Raw genomic sequence first — 18843 nt, 5'->3', positions numbered from 1 at the left:
CAAGTTTATTCCACTGATCCTCCCTTCTGTTTCTTAGCCAATACCATATGGTTTTGATGATCACTGCTTTATAGTAGAGTTTAAGTCTAGTACTGCTAGGCCACCTTCCTTTGCATTTTTTTCCATTATTTCCCTTGATATTCTTGATCTTTTGTTCTTCCAAATAAACTTTGTTATTGTTTTTTTCTAATTCTGTAAAAGTTTTTTGGTAGTTCAATGGGTATGGCACCAAGTAAATAAATTAGTTTGGGTAGAGATTGTCATTTTTATTATTAGCTCGTCCTACCCATGAGCAATTAATGCTTTTCCAATTCTTTAGATCTAATTTTAATTGTGTGGAGAGTGTTTTGTAGTGTCTGCAGTTATTTTAAAGAAATTTTTCCTTCTATATCTTCTTGTTGGTCTTTGTTGGTAATACAGAGATGCTGATGTCAAAAACTTTTGAGGTAATCTTTTACTATTTAAATTTTATGTGACCATAGCTCTTAAAAGAAAGATATGATAGTGAAGGCTAAGCTTCTATATTTTACATTCAGAATGAGAAAGCTTCAAGAATGATGGACTATAAGGGGCAGCTGGGTAGCTCAGTGGATTGAGAGCCAGGCCTAGGGACAGGACGTCCTAGGTTCAAATCTGGCCTCAGACACTTCCCAGCTGTGTGACCCTGGGCAAGTCACTGGACCCCCATTGCCTAGCCCTTACCACTCTTCTGCCTTGGAGCCAATACATAGTATTGATTCCAAGATGGAAGGTAAGGGTTTAAAAAAAAAAAGAATGATGGACTATATCAGCATGGACTTGACTCAGAGCTGCTCCACTGCCCCTCTTTCCAGAGCCTGAGGTTATTGTTTTGCAAGCCCCACCCCTCTGCCCAGCCTCCAAAATCAAGAGCACTTCCTCCCTCCACTCTGAAGTAATGATGGGGATTCACAGGCAGCTTGAAGTTGCAGTTTAGACATGTAAACTTGAAAACCTTTCCCAACACTGGCCTATATGTAGGTTGGCAGAACCCAACCCTGAAACCAATTTGGCTAATGGGTAATGAGTTTTTTGGTTTTAACAACTCAAGAACAATGGTGACAATGACATAGAAGGACAGCCTTCAGTGTGCTAGGAATATCCCTACAGATAAAATAAAGTAACTTTTATGTAATTAATTATCGTCTTATTTTTCATGTTTGTGTGTATATATATATATGTATATATATACATATTTAATATAAAATATTAAACAATTTTCCTTTTCAACTACACTTTTTGGTCTAGACTTGTAATTTCACTAGCATAAGAACTCTCTCTCTCTACCATGCAGAGAGGTAATTATTCTCTCCACAATGGTCCTGACCTGTGATCTGCCCAGGGTCAGAGAATCAGGATGTGCTGGAAATGGGATGTGAACAAAGATGTTTTTGGTTCAAGACTCTAAGACCAGTGTCTCCAAATGCACTATATCTCTTGCTTCTCTACAACTACATAGAATATAAGAAATAAACAGTTGTTAATTAATTGTTGCCTGTTTCAGGGGACTATTTTTGACAAGAGACAGAACAATATTATTACTGATTTATTATTAATAACAGGCCTAGACTAACATTTTGAGCTTTGCTTTTGTTTGTTGGTATGCTCTTTGTGAGGAGAAGAATGTCTATTTTTTGCTTAATTTGCTCAAGGACTAAGTTTGCTCCCTCTATCAGCAGTAGCAAGAAGAGAATGAAGATGGGAGGAACTTCCTTAATAGCACTTCCTAGAGCATGATGAATTGATGGACTTTTATAAGAACTAGAAAGACATTCATGAACTGATTCAGAGGGAAATAAGCAGAACCAGGAGAACATTATATACAACAACTAGAACACTGTGGGACAATTAAATGTAATTGACTTTGCTACTATTAGCAATACAATGATCCAGGACAACTCAGAAGGACTTATGAGAAAGAACACTATCCACATCTAGAGAAAGAACCATGGGAGCAGAAATCCAGAAGAAAACATATGATTTATCACTTGTTTATATGGGTATAGGATTTGAGGTTTGGGTTTTAAAAGATTACTTGATTACAAACATGAATAATATAGAAATAGATTTTGAGTGATAATATATGTATAACCCAGTGGAATTGCTTGTCAACTCTGGGAGGAGGGAGGGTAGAGAGGAGGGAGACAAGAATCCCATAACCATGGAAAAAGTTAAAAAATAAAATAAAACAGCACTTCCTAGAGAATCAGGAAGTGCTATGATACCACATGAATTCAAATTAGGCCCTTAAGCCATACATACACTTCTGGGTGCCCCAATATGGAAGAAAGAAATTTCCAGCTTGGCACACTCAACAACCTCTTTCTTATCATGGCTGTCCACACTCACAGTTCTGGCTGGAAGTCCTAGGGCAGTGATGGTGAACCTTTTAGAACTTTTTAGGGACCCAGTGACAACCTCACCCCACCTTTGACTGCATGCCCTGCCCTGCCCTCTACTGTATAGTGGGGTGGGGACAGGCTTCTAGATGAATAATCTGGGGCCTTCAAGTGCCCACAGAGTGGTCTTTGTGTGCCATCATGGCCCTAGGGTCTGTAAGCACAGCATGTTCTTGGTTTGAGGTGGCCTAGAACAATACTGCTATCTTGGAAATTGTGGGGAAATTGCTCTTAAGAGTTTTTGGAACTAAGTATACAATAAAACTGGCTATTTTCATATTTTAGAAATTTATTAAAAGTTATGAACATTATTAATATAATTACAACTAATTATATTAATAAGTGGTTACCTAGTACTTAAAAGTTTATAAAACACAGGCTTGCTTCTCTGCACTCACCTGGCAAGCACCCAAGTTGAGGATATCATTTCTTTTCAGTTGGATTAATTACAATAGTCTTTTTGATCTCCTGCCTCAAGTAGCTCTCCAGTTCAATCCATCTTCGATTCCATTTCCAAAGCGTTTTCCCTAAATTAGTTGTAGGTTTGGCTATGTTATCCCTCTACTCCCTAATGTCTCTAGGACAAACTATAAACTTCTCCATTTTGCATTTAAAGCTCTTTGCAAAAGGGATCTATTTGTACAAAAATATTTATAGCACTTTTTTTGTGATGGCAAAGACTTGGAAACTATGGGGATGCAAATCAACTGGGGAATGGCTGAACAAATTGTGGTATATGTTGGTGATAGAATACTAGTGTGCCATGAGAAATGATGCACAGGACAATTTCAGAAAGACCTAGAAATTTTTATGAACTAATGCAATATGAAGTGAGCAGAACTAGGAGAAGAACATTGTACTTGCTAACAGCAATATTGAGAATGACTTAAATATTACCAGCAGTACTAGGAACCAAGCCAACTATAAGAGACTCATGATGAAAAATGCTATCCATCACCAAAGAATTAACTGATAGAGTCTGAATCCAGCTCAAAGCAGACCATTTTTTATTTTACTTCCTTTATGAGTTTTTTCTTGTATACTCAATTTGTGTCTTCTTTCACAACATGATGAATATGGAAATATGTACTGCATGACAGTACATGCACAACCTATATCAGATTGCTTGCCAGCTCAGTGAGGGAAGAGGGAAGGAAGAAGGGAGAAAATTTGGATCACAAAATGTCAGAAAACAAATGTTAAAAATTTTCTCTACATGCAACCAAAGAAAAAATACAGTAAAATATAAGATCTTTAAAAAATCTCTTGGCAAACCTTCCTATCTTTATTTCTGTCTATCTACTCTATTGTTCAGATGTACTGGCCTACTTGCTTTCTTTACACATGATGCTCCATCTCCCATCTCTAGGTTTCCCTGTCCTCCATGCCTGGAAAATTGTTCTTTCTCCCTTCTGCTTATCAGAATCCCTGGTTTCTTTCAAAGATTCAGCTCAGGAGCCTATTTTTGAAGTCTCCTTTCCCTCAAAGGCCACCTAGCATTTATTTCATATGTATCATATATATCTATACCTAAATCTGTATCTGTATCTCCTATTAGAAGATAAAATCAATGAAGATAGGCTGTTTTTGCTTTTTCTTCAAATTCCTGGCCCTTAGCACAGTACCTGGTACATAGCACACAATAAAAACTTGCCGACTAACTGATAAAGTGGTCTTTTCACAATTCTGAGATATGTAGTTATATCTATGTTACAAAAGAAGCAGCAGATTGGATTTAAACGATTTGCCTATAGTCACACAACTACTGATATTCAAGCCCCAGAAATCCTGGCTCAAAGTCGGCTGTTCTTTCAACTATTCTTTGATGCTTTTTATGACTAAAGTTTCTTCCTCCTTCTATGACCTGGAATTAAGTCTCTTGAGGAAAGAAGAATCTTTCAGGCCCACCCAATCCTTTGCTGCTGTACAGGGACCAGCAAGAGGCCCTGATAGATCACACAGCTTTCTTTGAAGGAAATACTAGTCTAGCCAGTCAGACAGGTACTTGTAAAGTAGAGCAGTTAATAAAAGACTGTAAAAATATTTCTTTGAAAGCTAATAAGGCAAGTCCTGAGTATCTCCTGTTCACAGGAATAAGAGTTAAATTCCACAAAACCTCAAATTAGAAAAGGGTTCAGAACAAATTAGAATTTAATAGACATTGGGGGGGGGCATCTTTGTAGCACAGTGAATAGAGTGCCAGGTCTGGAGACATGAGGTCCTGGGTTCAAATTTGACCTCTTGCTAGCTGTGTGACCCTGAACAAGTCACTTAATCCCAGCTCTCTAATCCTTGCCCTTCTGTTTTAGAGTTGTAACTAAGACAGAAAAGTCAGGGTTGTTTTGTTTGTTTTAAAAGAATTTAAAGGACACTGGGTAGAATGCAACAGAGGAAGAAAAGTCTACAAATATTAGAATAACAATGGTTGCCTATTGTAATAAGAGAAGACTCAAAGGGTTATAGTATGTGAGGTAGCAATAAAACCTACTTAAAAATATAAATGATAAAAGTGGGTAGAACATTCTTCATACTGCACCCTTATGAGAGTCCTGTTTCCTGCCCTGTGTAATTTGCAAGGTGTAGAGAATTCAAAAGAGACCAGGTGAGCCAGTGCTAGAAAATAAGATTCAGATTCAAAAACTAAAGAATAAGGCTATGTCGACACAGTTTCATGAACTCCATAGTATTTAATGATGATCAACCATTCCAAAAAGGAAGTGACTGCAGAGTCAGAGAACCTGGATTGAAATCCCACCTCTGATACCACCTATGACACTGGACTTATGCCACTTGACATCCCTTTGTTTTTTCATCTGTACAAAAGCTGAACTAAATGACCTCTAAGGACCCTTAATATCAGATCTATGATCCTAAGATATGGTCAACAACTTGAGAGAATAATTTATCCTCATAAAAGAAGCTGTAGAACTACTAAAGGTTTAAGAACAAAGTCAATTAACAGCCAAGAACAGAAATTATTCAGTTAATTTACATCTCAAAGATCAAAGAATAGAAACCTTTGGAGCTCAGAGCCCAAGAAAATAAACAATAGGGTAGGAAAATCTTCCATCACTTCCTCTACCTGTGGTTTTTCTTCTATCCTTTTCAGTCTCTTTCCCCAACTTCCTTTTCTTTCAGGACCTGCTATTTCAGGAGCCCCAGAGAGAGGCCAGTCCACCCAGGGGTTAGAGCTGGGCCTGGTCCAGAGGAAAGAAAGGGAAAGAAAAGGGATGTGTTTACAAGACCTTTATATTATTAGGCCCACCTAGAATTGCCAGCTTTGTTCTCCTGATATAGGGTGAACTTTCACCTCCTCCTACCTCCTGGGAATATAGCATCATAGGACTCAACATCGTTCACCTACCAAGAAGTTATTAGGTTTTGAGAGAGGACCATGAACAGTCTAATTACCAGCCTCCCTCAATGATAACTTAATCTCCAGTCACTGATAATTTGCCTGAATTCATATTCAATGGTTAGTATTACCCTAGTGATTCTGAGTCCCACTCCCCATCATTGTACAAACCCATTCCCCATCTCTATTAACCAATCCCTTACTCCTTTCCCCCACAACTATATCCTTTCAATATTCCAATCCTAATTTACCTGCCCCCTTTTACTAGCAAACTTATTTTTGTCTTAAACCTTTTCTTTTCTCTATCCTTTCACCTTCTAGCATTCACAGGGATCAGGCTCTCTCCTGTTGTGTTGACTCAGCATCCCCGTTTGTCCTTTGTGCTGCTACCACCATCAGTATTTGGTACTTGGCTCAGTATAGCAGCAATTATTATGGACCTATCTCTTTCCTGATTAAAGACTTGGTTCTTCTGACTCCTTTAGCAGTTCTATGTTTGTCCAAGTTTGACAATACCAACCTCAACAACACTTTCCTCCCTCCCTCAATGAGTTTAGTGACTGTCTTTCTAAGTCCTACCTTCACACTAGAAAACTTGAACATTACATACTGCCACATTTCTCAAAACTCCAACTTCCCAATTTTTCAATTTAGTATACTCTACTCCCCCTGGAGCTGTTTAGCCTAGAAAAGAGAAGCTGGTAAGAAAATTAGACAAAATGGTCTTCAAGGATCTGAAGAACTGCCATGTGAGATTAGTTCTACTTGACCCTGAAGGGGAGAACTAGAAGAAATGGATGGAAGTCATTGAGGGCTTGATATAAGGGGAAAATTCCTAAAAATGATGAAAAATAAAATGAAGAGAAGGGCGGCCCTGAGTTCCATTTACCAGGGTCTTTTCTTTCCAAATGTTTTATTAATGCTCTCTTTTTATTTTTTATTTATATTTTTAAAAATTTAATTAAGAATAGTATTCTTTTTTTTGATGCTCTCTTTTTAAACATCACTATCATTTTCCTGAATGACTTTCCTGAGTGACTTTCTCCTGACTTCCAATGACTATCCCAACTATCCCTTCCCTAATAATAAATGTATAGTCAATTGAAACACATCAATGCAAAGGACATCTATGCAGATACCTATCTTCTGAGGAGAAGCAGAGAGGTATGGAATGAGGGAGAGGAATGTTTTACAGCCAATCCTAAAGTCACCTCTGTTCACTGAAATGATCATAATTCTTCATTAAGTTTTCAAGCAGCAGCTGGATGGCTCAGATATGGATTGGATTAGATAAAATCAGAAATTTCTGGCCCAACTGATTCTGTGAAACAAGCTTGAATTATGGCAGAAGAGTGGCCTTTCCTGGCCCCCTGTGAATGGTGTCTCCCTTCAAAAAACATAAGTTGCTAGAGGGCAGTGAATGTATTTACTTTTTAGTTTGTATCCCTGCTTCTTAACAAAGTGCTAGGCCCACAGAAATGCTTTTTAAAATTCATGGCTAGCCAGAAGAACTTACTCATATCCAGAAGAACTTATAAAAATGCTACAATTTCCTAACTAGTCTACCTGCCTCAAAATTCTCTCTGCCTACAATCTATTTCGCATATACCACTGTAAACTTTTTATAATTCTTGCTTTCATCATATCATGTCCCTCCCTGATACTTAATTTAATTTAATTTTTATTTTTAAAACTCTTACCTTCCTCTCTTAGAAGTATTGGTACTAAGGCATTAGAGTAGTAAGGGCTAGGCAATGGGGATTAAGTGACTCGTCCAGAGTCACATAGCCAGAAAATGTCTGATGTAAAATTTGAACCCAGGACCTCTCATCTCTAGGCCTGACTCTCAATCCATTGAGTCTCCCACCTGCACCCCCCCCTTCCCCTATACTTAAAAAAAGCCCCCAACTTTCACTGCAATCCACTGGATACTCAAGAAACTTCTGCCTTCCACAATCTCAACCTGGGCATCACCATTCTCAATAACCAAAGGTGTTACTATTTCTACAGGGCTTTAGAGTTTATAAAGTTTTTTATTCTCACAACAACACTGTGAGACAGGAAATTCAATAATTATCCACATTTTCCAGATGAGAAAAGAGAGGTGAAGTGATTTGCCCAAGTGATAATCAATGGCAAAACTGGTACTTGAATTCAAGCATCCGGACACTAGGCCAAATGATATTTCTACTATACTCTAAGAACTTTCTAAGATCTTAAGAGGGTTTTGACAATTAACTAGGTTATCTCATGATACAGTGAGCTCCTTAGCGTCTAAACATTCACACAGGATAAATGTCCATCCAAGATACCAAAGAAGGAATAAGAAGTTGCTCTATATGAGGCCCCGCCTAAATCTAACATTCTACTCTTCTAGTTCTCCAACGTCATTTTCCATGACTAATGAATACAAACCAATCTTACTCACAGTTTTACATCAGAGATACCTATTTCTGCTACTTACAAAATCCTTGTGGTCATATCTTAGTCATGTGATCATGATTTTCCAAAAGAGAAGCAGTAGTAGTAGTGTAACTAGATTAGTGATATAAACTTCCAATTTTAATATATATGCATATTCAGTCTCTTACTTTCTCCCTGACAGTCTCCTCTTCGTTTTTCTAAGTTGTATCCTTCCTTCAAGGCCCTATTCAAGCATCACCTTACCACATTCACTTGATACTCTGATCATTCCTTCCTCTGAGTACGTACAGTTTCAGCCTTTACTGCTTATTTCACTTTTAGCATATGGCATTCTGTTCAGTGGAGTCAGAGCAAAAAAGAATCTTATCACACAGTCCAATTCCCTCATTCTACATGAGGGATGTGAAGGGGAGGTGACTTACCTAAGGTCATAAAGGCAATAAGTCATATGGTATGACTAAATTCCTGACTCTTCTATAATGACTGTCATTACTGATTTTTAAAATCTTTTTACTTGCCCGTCGTATTTCCCAGCTGGATTGCACAATTCTCAGGGCAAGTCCAACAAAGGATCACTTCCCTGAGGCAAACTGGAAAGGCTGATTAAAAAATGTTCCAGACTACTTCACTTTTCAGAAAAATGGTGGAATTAAGGACATGAAGCAGAAAAATGGACCATTCAGGGGCAGCTAGGTGGCTTGGTGGCTAAAGAGTCAAGCTTGGGGATGGGAGGTTCTGAGTTCAAATCTAGCCTCAGACACTTCCTCACTATGTGACCTTGGGACAGTCACATAACCCCCACTGCCTAGACCTTACTGCTCTTCTGCCTTGGAATTAATACTTGGTACCCATTCTAAAACAGAAGGTAAAGGTTTAAAAAAAAAGGAAAGAAAGAACCATTCCTAGAACTTTTGACAGTCGAGCTGATGATTCTAAAAAAAACCTTTTAGGGGCAGTTATGTGATTCAGAGGATAGAGAGAAGGTAAGGGTTTAAAAAAATTTTTTTATAACACCAATGACCACTGAGCAGCTCCAAGCAGAAAGATCAAAATCTTGGGAAACTTCTAACCTTATATTAGTCCTCAATTCTTCTCAGTGAGTCTCAGTCACCCAAAGATCCCTTCCCTTCCTCACCATCACACCCCAGTCTAACAACTCCAAATTTCCTTTCATGAAGACTTAGTGTGGGTATGAGAACAAAATGGACCCCTGGCTTTTGGGTTTCTGCAAGCTCTGTAAACAATTTGCCCCCAACCCTGACCAGCACACATATTGGGCTCACCACCCTATCTGGCAACAGAAAAATCCAAATAATCTGAAAGACAAGGAAGGGGAAGCAAAGCCCATGATGACAGGCAGTGTTTTAAGGAAGCTATTGATGAATTTTTGACAGTGAAACAACATAAACAGAAGTCCTATATTTCCCTCTGTCCCCAGCTAGAGCCAGTCACTGAAACCAGATCTTCTGTATATATTCTCCCTCATATGTGCAGAGTAGGACAATGAATATTACCTACCCAAAGCTCATTTGCTAGGATGCCACAAAATATCAGACATCCTGAGAACAGAGCAAGCTGACAGGACTGTTTGCTTTACAATGAAGTGGCCCCCCAAGGATGGAGGAAACAATTTTGCAGACCACAGGCTAGAAGTTGTGGTGACAACATCTCAGCAGTCTTTTATTCTACTATTCCAGTCATTTAGATCCATATGGCAGCAGTAACATTGAAGGAAGAAAACATGGAAGCCTCTGTTGTTCTAGCAAAAATGCAATGATAATGACATTCATTTAACCAACAAAATGTTTACCAAACACCTATTCTTTGTAAGGAATTGTGCAAAAACAATAGCAGACTGGCAACCTGGGAGTCTTGCCATTTGGGACTCTGCCCCAGGATGAATATCACCTCAGTCCCCTTTCAGGACCATGGTTTTATATCTGAAATAGTGGGAGACTCCAAGTTTACAAAAACGAGGTTCCTTTATGGAGAACACATCCTCATCTGTGAGTGACCAGCAGCAGTCTTGGAAGTATCACATGTATACCAAATACACCATAGAAAACTGGAGGGAGAAAAATAAACCCTAAAATATTCAGCTATAACGAGCTGGAGTCAGGAAAGGAACCTTCAAAAGAATTTCAGTCTGAGAGCAAAGCATACAGGGCTATGATGGCAAACCTATGAGACCACTCTGTGGGCACTCAAAAACCCCGCCTGGCCTGCTGGGAGCCTGGCTCTAACCCCAAATGCAGGGAGTGGGGCACTCTAGCTTCCCTCCATGGTCTCGGGGGTCAAGTGTGGCCCAACCTTGTCCCCCAAAGCAAGGGAGGGCATGGGGCACTCGAGCCTCCAGAGTTTCCCTCCACCTTTGCCACAGGGCCCCTGGCTTGGTCAGCTTGCAGCCTGTCCCCACCCCTGAATGTAGGGCTGGGTGGGGCATGCAGTTTGGGGTAGGGCATGGCATGCATTGTGGGGAGGCATGTCACGGGGTCCCTAAAAAGTTCTAACAGGCTCACTATCACTGATATAGGGTATCCTAATACTGGCTAATTTATCCTGTGTCCCCCTTTCTCTGACCTGAAATCATGAGTTAGCAAAATGTCTCTCATTCTTTGAACCCAAGATCTCCTGTTTCCAGGCCTGAGTATTCACCGAGCCACTTAACTGCCCCCAATCTTTCTCATTCTTAAAGGCAACCTGCTTTCTTCTAAGTAAGATATGTGCTTCACAAGAGTGTGTCTGGGTTGGGGTAAGGGAAAGAGAGAGGGCCAGGGAGGAGGGAAGACACACAAGGTAAAGAATCAAGACTAGGCATCCAACACACACAGCAATCTAATAAAATGCTAACACACAAAATCAGGTCTGATTCTATAACCCCCAAACCACTTAAGAGACAAATCCTAACTCATATTCTAAGTACCTATTTTCTGTCATTATGAAAAAGTCAGGAGCCATCTGTCAATGAAGCAAGATTCACATGAATCTGAAATTCAGTGACAAAAGTAATTCACTTCAAGTTATTCTCAAGCCAGATGTTCATCACAGGCTCTGACATACTGTAGCCCAGTCTGAGTTAAGCTCCTAGAAATCCTTGGGGGGGGGGGGCGGGGGGGATCCTTAGGTTCATTTTTTGCCTTTGTATCCCTAGTGTCTAGCATACTATATAGGCACTTAATAAATAACTTGTTGACTGATTAAATGGCATTACATACCATGAACATCATCAATCACCCACAGTCATTTCTGTGTGACAAGTAAGGCATAGAAAGCCTTAAGAGATGCTGAGGCTGGCAATAAGGGGCTTCCACACTCTGGGCAGAGGAACAGGCTACTATGACCTGGCAGGAGGAACCCTTCAAGAGCAGATGGCACAACAGAAGAGCTCATCAATAAACAGAAGGTAAGCAAGACATCTTTTTCCTCCTCCACAAGTATGTGGAATCTGGGAAAGGGACAGGTCCCAACTTCTCCTGGCTTGGGGAGTAGGGGAAGGAATGGGGAAGGGGCCCAGGGGGCCTGCACCACTTGAAAACATGCTGAGATCTGTAGGCCCTGAGGACTGCTTACATAAAGAAAAGGACAGCTGCATTCTTTCCCAAATCATGCCAAATGAGAGCACCTGCCAAGGTCCCTTGGCTTTAACAAATATTGGTACTGCTTGGGCCTACTCAGATGCCCTTAGAGAAAGGCCCCGAGTGCCTAGAATATTGTACAGGAAACCTCAATAAAAGCAGTTCTCCTACATTGGGTTCAGAAAGTGGAGATGCCACATCTTCCAAAGTGACGGGACTAGAAGGGCAAAAACAAAGTTACCAGCCTAATATACCATGTCATACTAATATGTCAAATTCAAAAGATTAGACATAAAATGCAAATATAAGCAAAGCAGTTACTAGACCTAATCTAATTCTTGAGCCTTTTAAAGATCAGAGTAAAACAGTCTTGAAATGGACTATCAAATAGAAACTAGTTGTTAAACCTGGAATGATAATATACCACTACTCCCTGCTCAAAAGAAACAGGAATGAACTAATAAGAGATTCACCTGGCTATGGCAGCTAGAGCCTGAGCTAGCCTCAGTATAGTCAATAGCCTGTCAGTTCCCAATTGGAGTTACTACAACAATGTCCATCAGCCAGTTTAAGTGAAAGAATTGGTAAAAAAAAAAAAAGTGAACAAAGTCAAAATAAGATGGATATTAACTGTTTTGGATTGGATAGGCCAAGATTTGTTTCATGGTCAGGGGCTGGAGATCATCACCAAAGGCTCTTCTACAACCTCTTGAAAATAACCCAAGAGAAACATGCAGGGATATTCTTTATAAGGACAAAGGGGCCAACTTGACTTCAGAGAACTGATGGTGACACATACTTCCTGTCTCTTGGCAGAAAGGTAATGATGGTTTATCAAATTAAAATAGCATAATATAGGGGTCAGCCCGGGGGCTCAGTGGATAGAGAACCAGGCCTAGAGACCAGAGATTCTAGGTTCAAATATGGCCTCAGACACTTCCTAACTGTGTGAATGGGCAAGTCACTTAATTCCCATTGCCTAACCCTTACCACTCTTTTAGCTTGGAAAACAATATACAGCATTGATTCCAAGACGGAAAGTAAGGGTTTTTTAAAAAGTATAGTATACACTTCAGTTATAGTTAGTATAATAAATCTGCTTTGCTTAGTTGCAAGGAAAGGTTCTCTGGAGAGAGGGGCAGAGATCATTGGGAAATAATAGTAATGTGAAAAAAAAGGAGCATCAAGAAAATATTTTAAAAGAAAAATAAAAAAGAACCATTCCATTTTTCACATTTCATATACATCTCAAGTTTGAGAAGTTCTCAGGGAAAAGGGTGATCATGACTCCCCTATCCTACTTCTACAAGCTACAAACTGGGAAGATCCTCAAAGACCACTGACAAGAAGCTATACAGTCCTTGTCGGAAGAGATCTGGCCTCTCTTTTTAAAACCCTTACTTTCCATCCTAGAAGCAACACTATGTATTGGTTCCAAGACAGAAGAGTGATAAGGGGTAAGCAAGTGACTTGCCCAGGGCAACAAAGCTAGACAGTGTTTGAAGCCACATATGAAACCAGGACCTCCCATCTCCAGGCCTGGTTCTCTAACTACTAAGCTGCCTAGCTTCTCTCTGCTTCATTGATCTCTTGACATTAAAGTTTGCTTGTTGAAATTTTTTATTTACATCAACTTTAAACTTACCTCCCCTTTGTGAGGATCCCAAAGTTGGACCCCGAAACTGATTCCAAGTCTTTGAGAACTTTGTTCCCCTTTTATTTGCCAAGTACATCTAAATAAACCTCTGAGATAAAAGCTACACAATTTTATGAAACCAAGGATCTAAAATCTGGAGACTAATCGAATAGCAGCTTTGTTCTGAAATCAAAGAAAGCTAGTCAAACTTTCAGGATCCTCTAGAATTAGCCAAGAAATACATGACCTAAATAAAGAGTATTTTGTATCATATAAACCAAGGTTTTCCAGAAGATAAGACCAGAATAAATAATCACAAACTGCCTTCCGAGAAATTAAATGACAAACCACCAAAATGGTAGGATAGCTCCTCTTTCAGGGAACTTTTAAAGAATGGGACCATTTTTTTTTGTATAGTTTAGGTATATAGTACTGAGCAAAAGGAAATGACCTCTGCTTCTCTTTAAGCTTTTGGTCTGCTGCAACATACCTCATGAAGCAGGCAAACCAATGTCCACTAGTCACACGCCTGTGCCTGACAGTCTCCCTATAGTATGAACTACAGTATGAAGAAAGCAGCTGGAGCTCTCAGCATCTGCTTTCTGCCTAGATCTAACAAAAGCTGATAAGACAAAATCTGAAGGGGGGCAGTTGGGTAGTTCAATGGATAGAGTCAGGCCTATAGATGAGAGGTCCCAAGTTCAATTTCGGCCTCAGACAGTTGTGTGACCTTGCAGGTCACTTAATCCTGATTGCCAAGCCCTTACCATTCTACTGCCTCAGAATCAATACATATGGAAGGTAAGGGGGAAGGAGGAGAGGGTGGGAGAGAGAGAAGAGAGCTTGCTCGAGAATGCATCTGAAGGGCAGCTAGGTGGCACAGTGGATAGTGCCAGGCCTAGAGTCAGGAAATCCTGGATTAAAATTTGGCCTCAGACACTTCCTAGGTATATGACCTTGGGCAAGTCACTTACCCCATTTTCTTTTAGAGTTGTTATGATAGAAGAGTTGAAAAAGAAAGAAAAGAAAAGAATAGTGGTGCTGAGCCACAAAAGATGTAGGAGAGTTTTCTTTTCTTTTCTTTTTTTTTAATCCAGAACCATGACTTTAATATTGCAGGGAATTTCAGGGGTGGAAACTCCCTTCCTGAAGTCTAGAGCAGGGAGAGAAAAGTCTGTCTCTGGGAGTTCAGGGATCAATAAGAGGTTTGATGATTTGCCCAGGGTTACAGTACTAATATAGTCAGAGACTGGACTTGAATTCAGGTCTTCCTGACTTTAAAACAGGCTTATTATCTACTTTGTCCCACAATCTTTTTTTTTTTAAACCCTTATCTTCTGTCTTGGAATCAATACTGTGTATTGCTTCCAAGGCAGAAGAGTGTAAGGGCTAAGCAATGGGGGTTAAGTGACTTGCCCAGGGTCACACAGCTGGGAAGTATCTGAGGCCAGATTTGAACCTAGGACTGGCTTCTCTATCCAGCTGCCCCTGTCCTACAATCTTTCATCTAAAATGAATGGATAATCTGCAAATTCCAGGGTTCATCAAACTAGAAAATCTAGTCCTAAAATTAGAACTAGAGAATAATATTCTTAAGTAGAGAGATACTGTGAGAGAGAGACAGAGAGAGACAGAGACAGACAGACAGAGAGAGACAGAGACATTCTCTCTGTCTTTGTCTCTCTGTTCCTGGAAGGGAAAAAGTTGGAGGAGGCCTCTAGCTACTCTTGGCCCACACCCAATTCAGCTGCTCTTCATTCCCTGAAGGTTCCTGGAAGTCACCCACCATAAAGAGGGAAATTTTAGAGTTGAGATTATGAAAAACAACCCACAAATTGAACTATCATTCATTGCCTCTGCCCTCCTTCCCCCAACCTAACTCCCCATGTTCTCACTCCTATCCCATCTTCCTCACATTTGGCTCTGTTGCCGCTCAAGCTTGTGCCTTAAAATTCCTAAGGGAAAAGAGGAAAAGAATGTGTGGAGCTAATGTTCCATCTTTAGGACAAGGGGACAAGGATTAAAGAGAGATGACAGGGGCTTATAGTGAATAAAAAATTGGAGGTAGTGAAGAACCAGAGATAAGTAGACAGGACCCCCCCAAATTGAAGTGAAGCAATAAGCACCTAGGAGAGTAAGTAGAGACAAAAACTCACTGGGAAGTAGATTAGGTAAGCATGATCAGAAAACAAGTTGACAAGTTATCAAGAATCACTGTGGAATAGGGGCTTAAAGCCAGGAACGGGTTCACAGAAAAGGAACAGATACTAGGTGTGGGGGCCTGAAATGAAAAAAGAACACTAAGGAGGCAAGAATGAAGGGAATATAAGGACAGAAAAGAAAACAGGGAATTAGAAAGGATGGAAACTGGAAGGAATGAGGCCTTTGGGACAATGGAAGGATCAGATAAGGAGAGTCATAGGGGAGGGAGGGTGATAGGAGGGCAAAACTGGAGAAGTAGAGAGAGGAATAAAAGGATGGAGAGAGGGGGCAGCTGGGTTGCTCACTGGTTAGAGAGCTGAGCCTAAAGATGGATCTCAAATACTTCCTAGCTGTGTGACCCTGGGCAAGTCACTTAACTCCCATTGCCTAGCCCTTACCACTCATCTGCCTTAGAACCAATGCACAGTATTGATTCTAAGATGAAAGATAGGGTTAAAAAAAAAAAGAGGTTTAGTTTAGGGGAATGAGCTCAGTGGGTCCAGTGGCACACTGATGGATGAAGACTGGAAAGGTGAAAAGAAGTCAGGAGTGGGACATACCTGTGAGGACTAGAAGTATGATGAGGATTAGAAAATTGGGGGAAAATGAGACTATCTGTGTGACCCTGGGCAAGTCACTTAACCCCCACTGTCTAGCTCTTACTGCTCTTCTGCCTTGGAATCAATACACAGTATTGATTCCAAGACAGAAGGTAAGGGTTTAAAAAAAAATGGGACTGAGTTTCTCCAGAACCATCAGTCCCAGAGGACTCAGTGGTAAGGCTTATGGAACATGAGGATGGTGTTAAGGGACAATGAGTTAGAGGGGGGGCAGAGAAGAGAACAGTGACAAGGAAATGGAGTAGCATATACAAAAACGAAAAAAAAGAAATGGCACTGATGCAAGGAATCTCGGAGGAAGAGCAGTATGGAAACATTGGGGAAAGAAGAACAAGGGAAAAATCTGGAATGATTATGGAGCAGGGAGAAGATAAAAACGAGATGGGGAAGTAAGATGGGGAGAGATGAAGACAGAGAAAGAAAGATGGGGAGGGAATTGGAATAGAGGAATGGGGGAGTCATAGAGAAGGGATGGGGAAGAAGACATGAAATAGATAAGCAGAGAGAAGAAATGGAGGAAAGGGAAGAGATGGGGAAGAAAAGAGACAGGAGAGAAATGGAGAGGGGGAAGAATTAGGAGAGGAGATGGGGAAGAAGTGAGCAAAGGGAAGGAGGAGAGGGAGCAAAAACTGGAAGGAAGAAGAAAAGATGCAAGAGGGAGAAGGGATGGCAGAAATGGGATAGGAGAGATGAGATAAGTGGAGAGAGAAGGGAATGGGAAAGGGAAGTGATGGGAAAGCTGGGCAAGAAGAAGGGATGAGGAGAGGTGGGAAGGGAGAAGAATCAGGCAGGAAGAAAAGATGATAAAGATAGAGAGGGAGGAGAAAGGAGAGAAGATCAGAGACATGAAGGAGGGAAAAGGATTGGGGAAAGGGGAGAAGAGATGGGGAAGAAGAAGGCATGAAGAGAGGGGACAGAAAAGAGATAGAGAGGGGGAAAGAATAGGAGAAAAGAGGAGGGAGAAGATATGGGAGAAATGGAAAGGAAGAAAGGATTGAGAAGATGATGAAAGAGGAGAGATGGGAGAAGAGATGGAAGGAATGAGGAGGGAAAGGAAACTAGGAGGGAAAAGAAAGAGGGAGAGGAATAGGAGAGAGGGTGAGGGAGGAGAAATGAGAGGATATGGAGAAAGGATGGGAGAGAAGAGGAGGGAGAAGAGATGAGAGATGGAGAGGGTGGAGGGATGGGAGATGGGGGAAGGACAGACGGAGGGGAAGGGAAATGGGAAGAGAGGAAAGGTGGAGAGGGAGATGGGGAAGGAGGAAGGTAAGATGAGAGATGGGATGGGGAGGGAAGATGAGAGATAGGGAAGGAGAAGAGATGGAGAGGAAGGAGAGATGGAAAAGGGAGAGATAGGAAGGAGGGAGGAGAGATGGAGAGGGGGGGGTGAAGGGTGGGGGGGAAGAGATGAGAGATGCGAAGACTATGGAGACTTCACTCCAGGGGGACAAGGAGAGAACTGGAGGAAATGAGGGAAGGGAGAGCCGGGGCCGGGCCTAAATCGGCGCCTGCGCTCGGACGGTCCCATTCGCCCTCCCTCGGCCTGGGCTGCCCCCAGCCCCGTTCAGCACACTTAGCCCTCCTCCCCCCTAGCCTTCCCGCACGGCATCCGCTCTCTCCCGCCCATGCTTCGGAACTTGGGTGTCCCCAGCCTACCTGTCCGGGCTACAGCCAGCTCCGGCTCCGGCATTAGCTGGGTCTCCCGACTCAGCCTCCGCCGCCGCCGCCGCCTGCCGATCCTTGGTCCGGTCAAAACTTTTCCCATTAACCTCGGCACCGCGGCGGAGGCGTCACACGCTGCGCCGCCTCTGAGGACCACGCCCCTCATGCGGTGACGTCACCACGCGCCCTCCTCTCTTCCCCCCCCACCCCGCCCATCCTCCTCCCACCTGGCTTTCCCAGTCCTTCCCTCCAGCTGAATCATCACTTAGCCTTCCTCCAACCCAGTCTCTCATTCACTTCGCCCCACCCCCTCTACAAACACTGGCCAATTAATGAGCCCCAAGTTTAGTTTCTGCTACGCGCCGTACCTGCTGCCCTGGGCTTGACTGCAGCGCCTCCTGGTACCCAATTGTGGGCATTACAAACGAGGTAGGAGCCACCGCTCTCTGGAAGAGGGGCTTGTGGACAGGTAACTCTTGCAGCACTTGCTGGAATTTTTATTTAGCCATCTCTTCCAACTGTTGGAGCCCCGGGGTCGGAGCGGGCTCTTTGCTTCAAGGAGCCCCAGCTCTGGACTCATGTAAATCTGGATTCACTCGGGAAGGGGCAAATATAATTTGATCCCGTAAGAGGAGGGAATCTGTCATTCAACAAGCTTTTTTTAAAGCTTACATAGTATGCCAGATACTGTACTAAGCACTAAACACAAAAAAATATTTCAGTTGATTAAAATGGTGGTAGGTGGGGAATATTAACTGAAGATATTTAGGTTCAAAGAATTTAAATGAAGGTACACACACAAAGTCAAACAGCTAGTTAATAGCATAGACCTTGAACTTATATATATATATATATATGTATATATACATATACAAGGTGAAGGATAAAAGTCAGGAATCAAAAAAATCTTGACATATTAGAACACGGGACCAATTCTAATAAGATGAAAGTT

At 41.5% G+C, this 18843-nt stretch overlaps 1 protein-coding gene across 12 annotated transcripts in view; it reads right to left on the bottom strand.

Annotated features, from left to right (window-relative positions):
- The window catches only part of PPARD (peroxisome proliferator activated receptor delta), an 84802-nt gene extending 66753 nt beyond the window's left edge, over positions 1-18049 (bottom strand). For 9 of the 12 annotated variants that reach the window (XM_056818084.1, XM_056818080.1, XM_056818087.1 and 6 more), the window contains exon 1: positions 17886-18048. The gene's annotated coding sequence lies outside the window, so the exon portion shown is untranslated. Of the gene's footprint in view, positions 1-17885 lie in introns of all 12 variants that reach the window. The other 3 variants (XM_056818085.1, XM_056818086.1, XM_056818091.1) reach the window with 2 other exon arrangements.
- Between the last annotated feature and the right edge of the window lie 794 nt (positions 18050-18843).

Source organism: Monodelphis domestica, chromosome 2 (assembly GCF_027887165.1).
Source record: "Monodelphis domestica isolate mMonDom1 chromosome 2, mMonDom1.pri, whole genome shotgun sequence".
In the NCBI taxonomy this organism is placed as follows: Eukaryota; Metazoa; Chordata; class Mammalia; order Didelphimorphia; family Didelphidae; genus Monodelphis; species Monodelphis domestica.
This window is presented reverse-complemented; position numbering and strand designations above follow the sequence as displayed.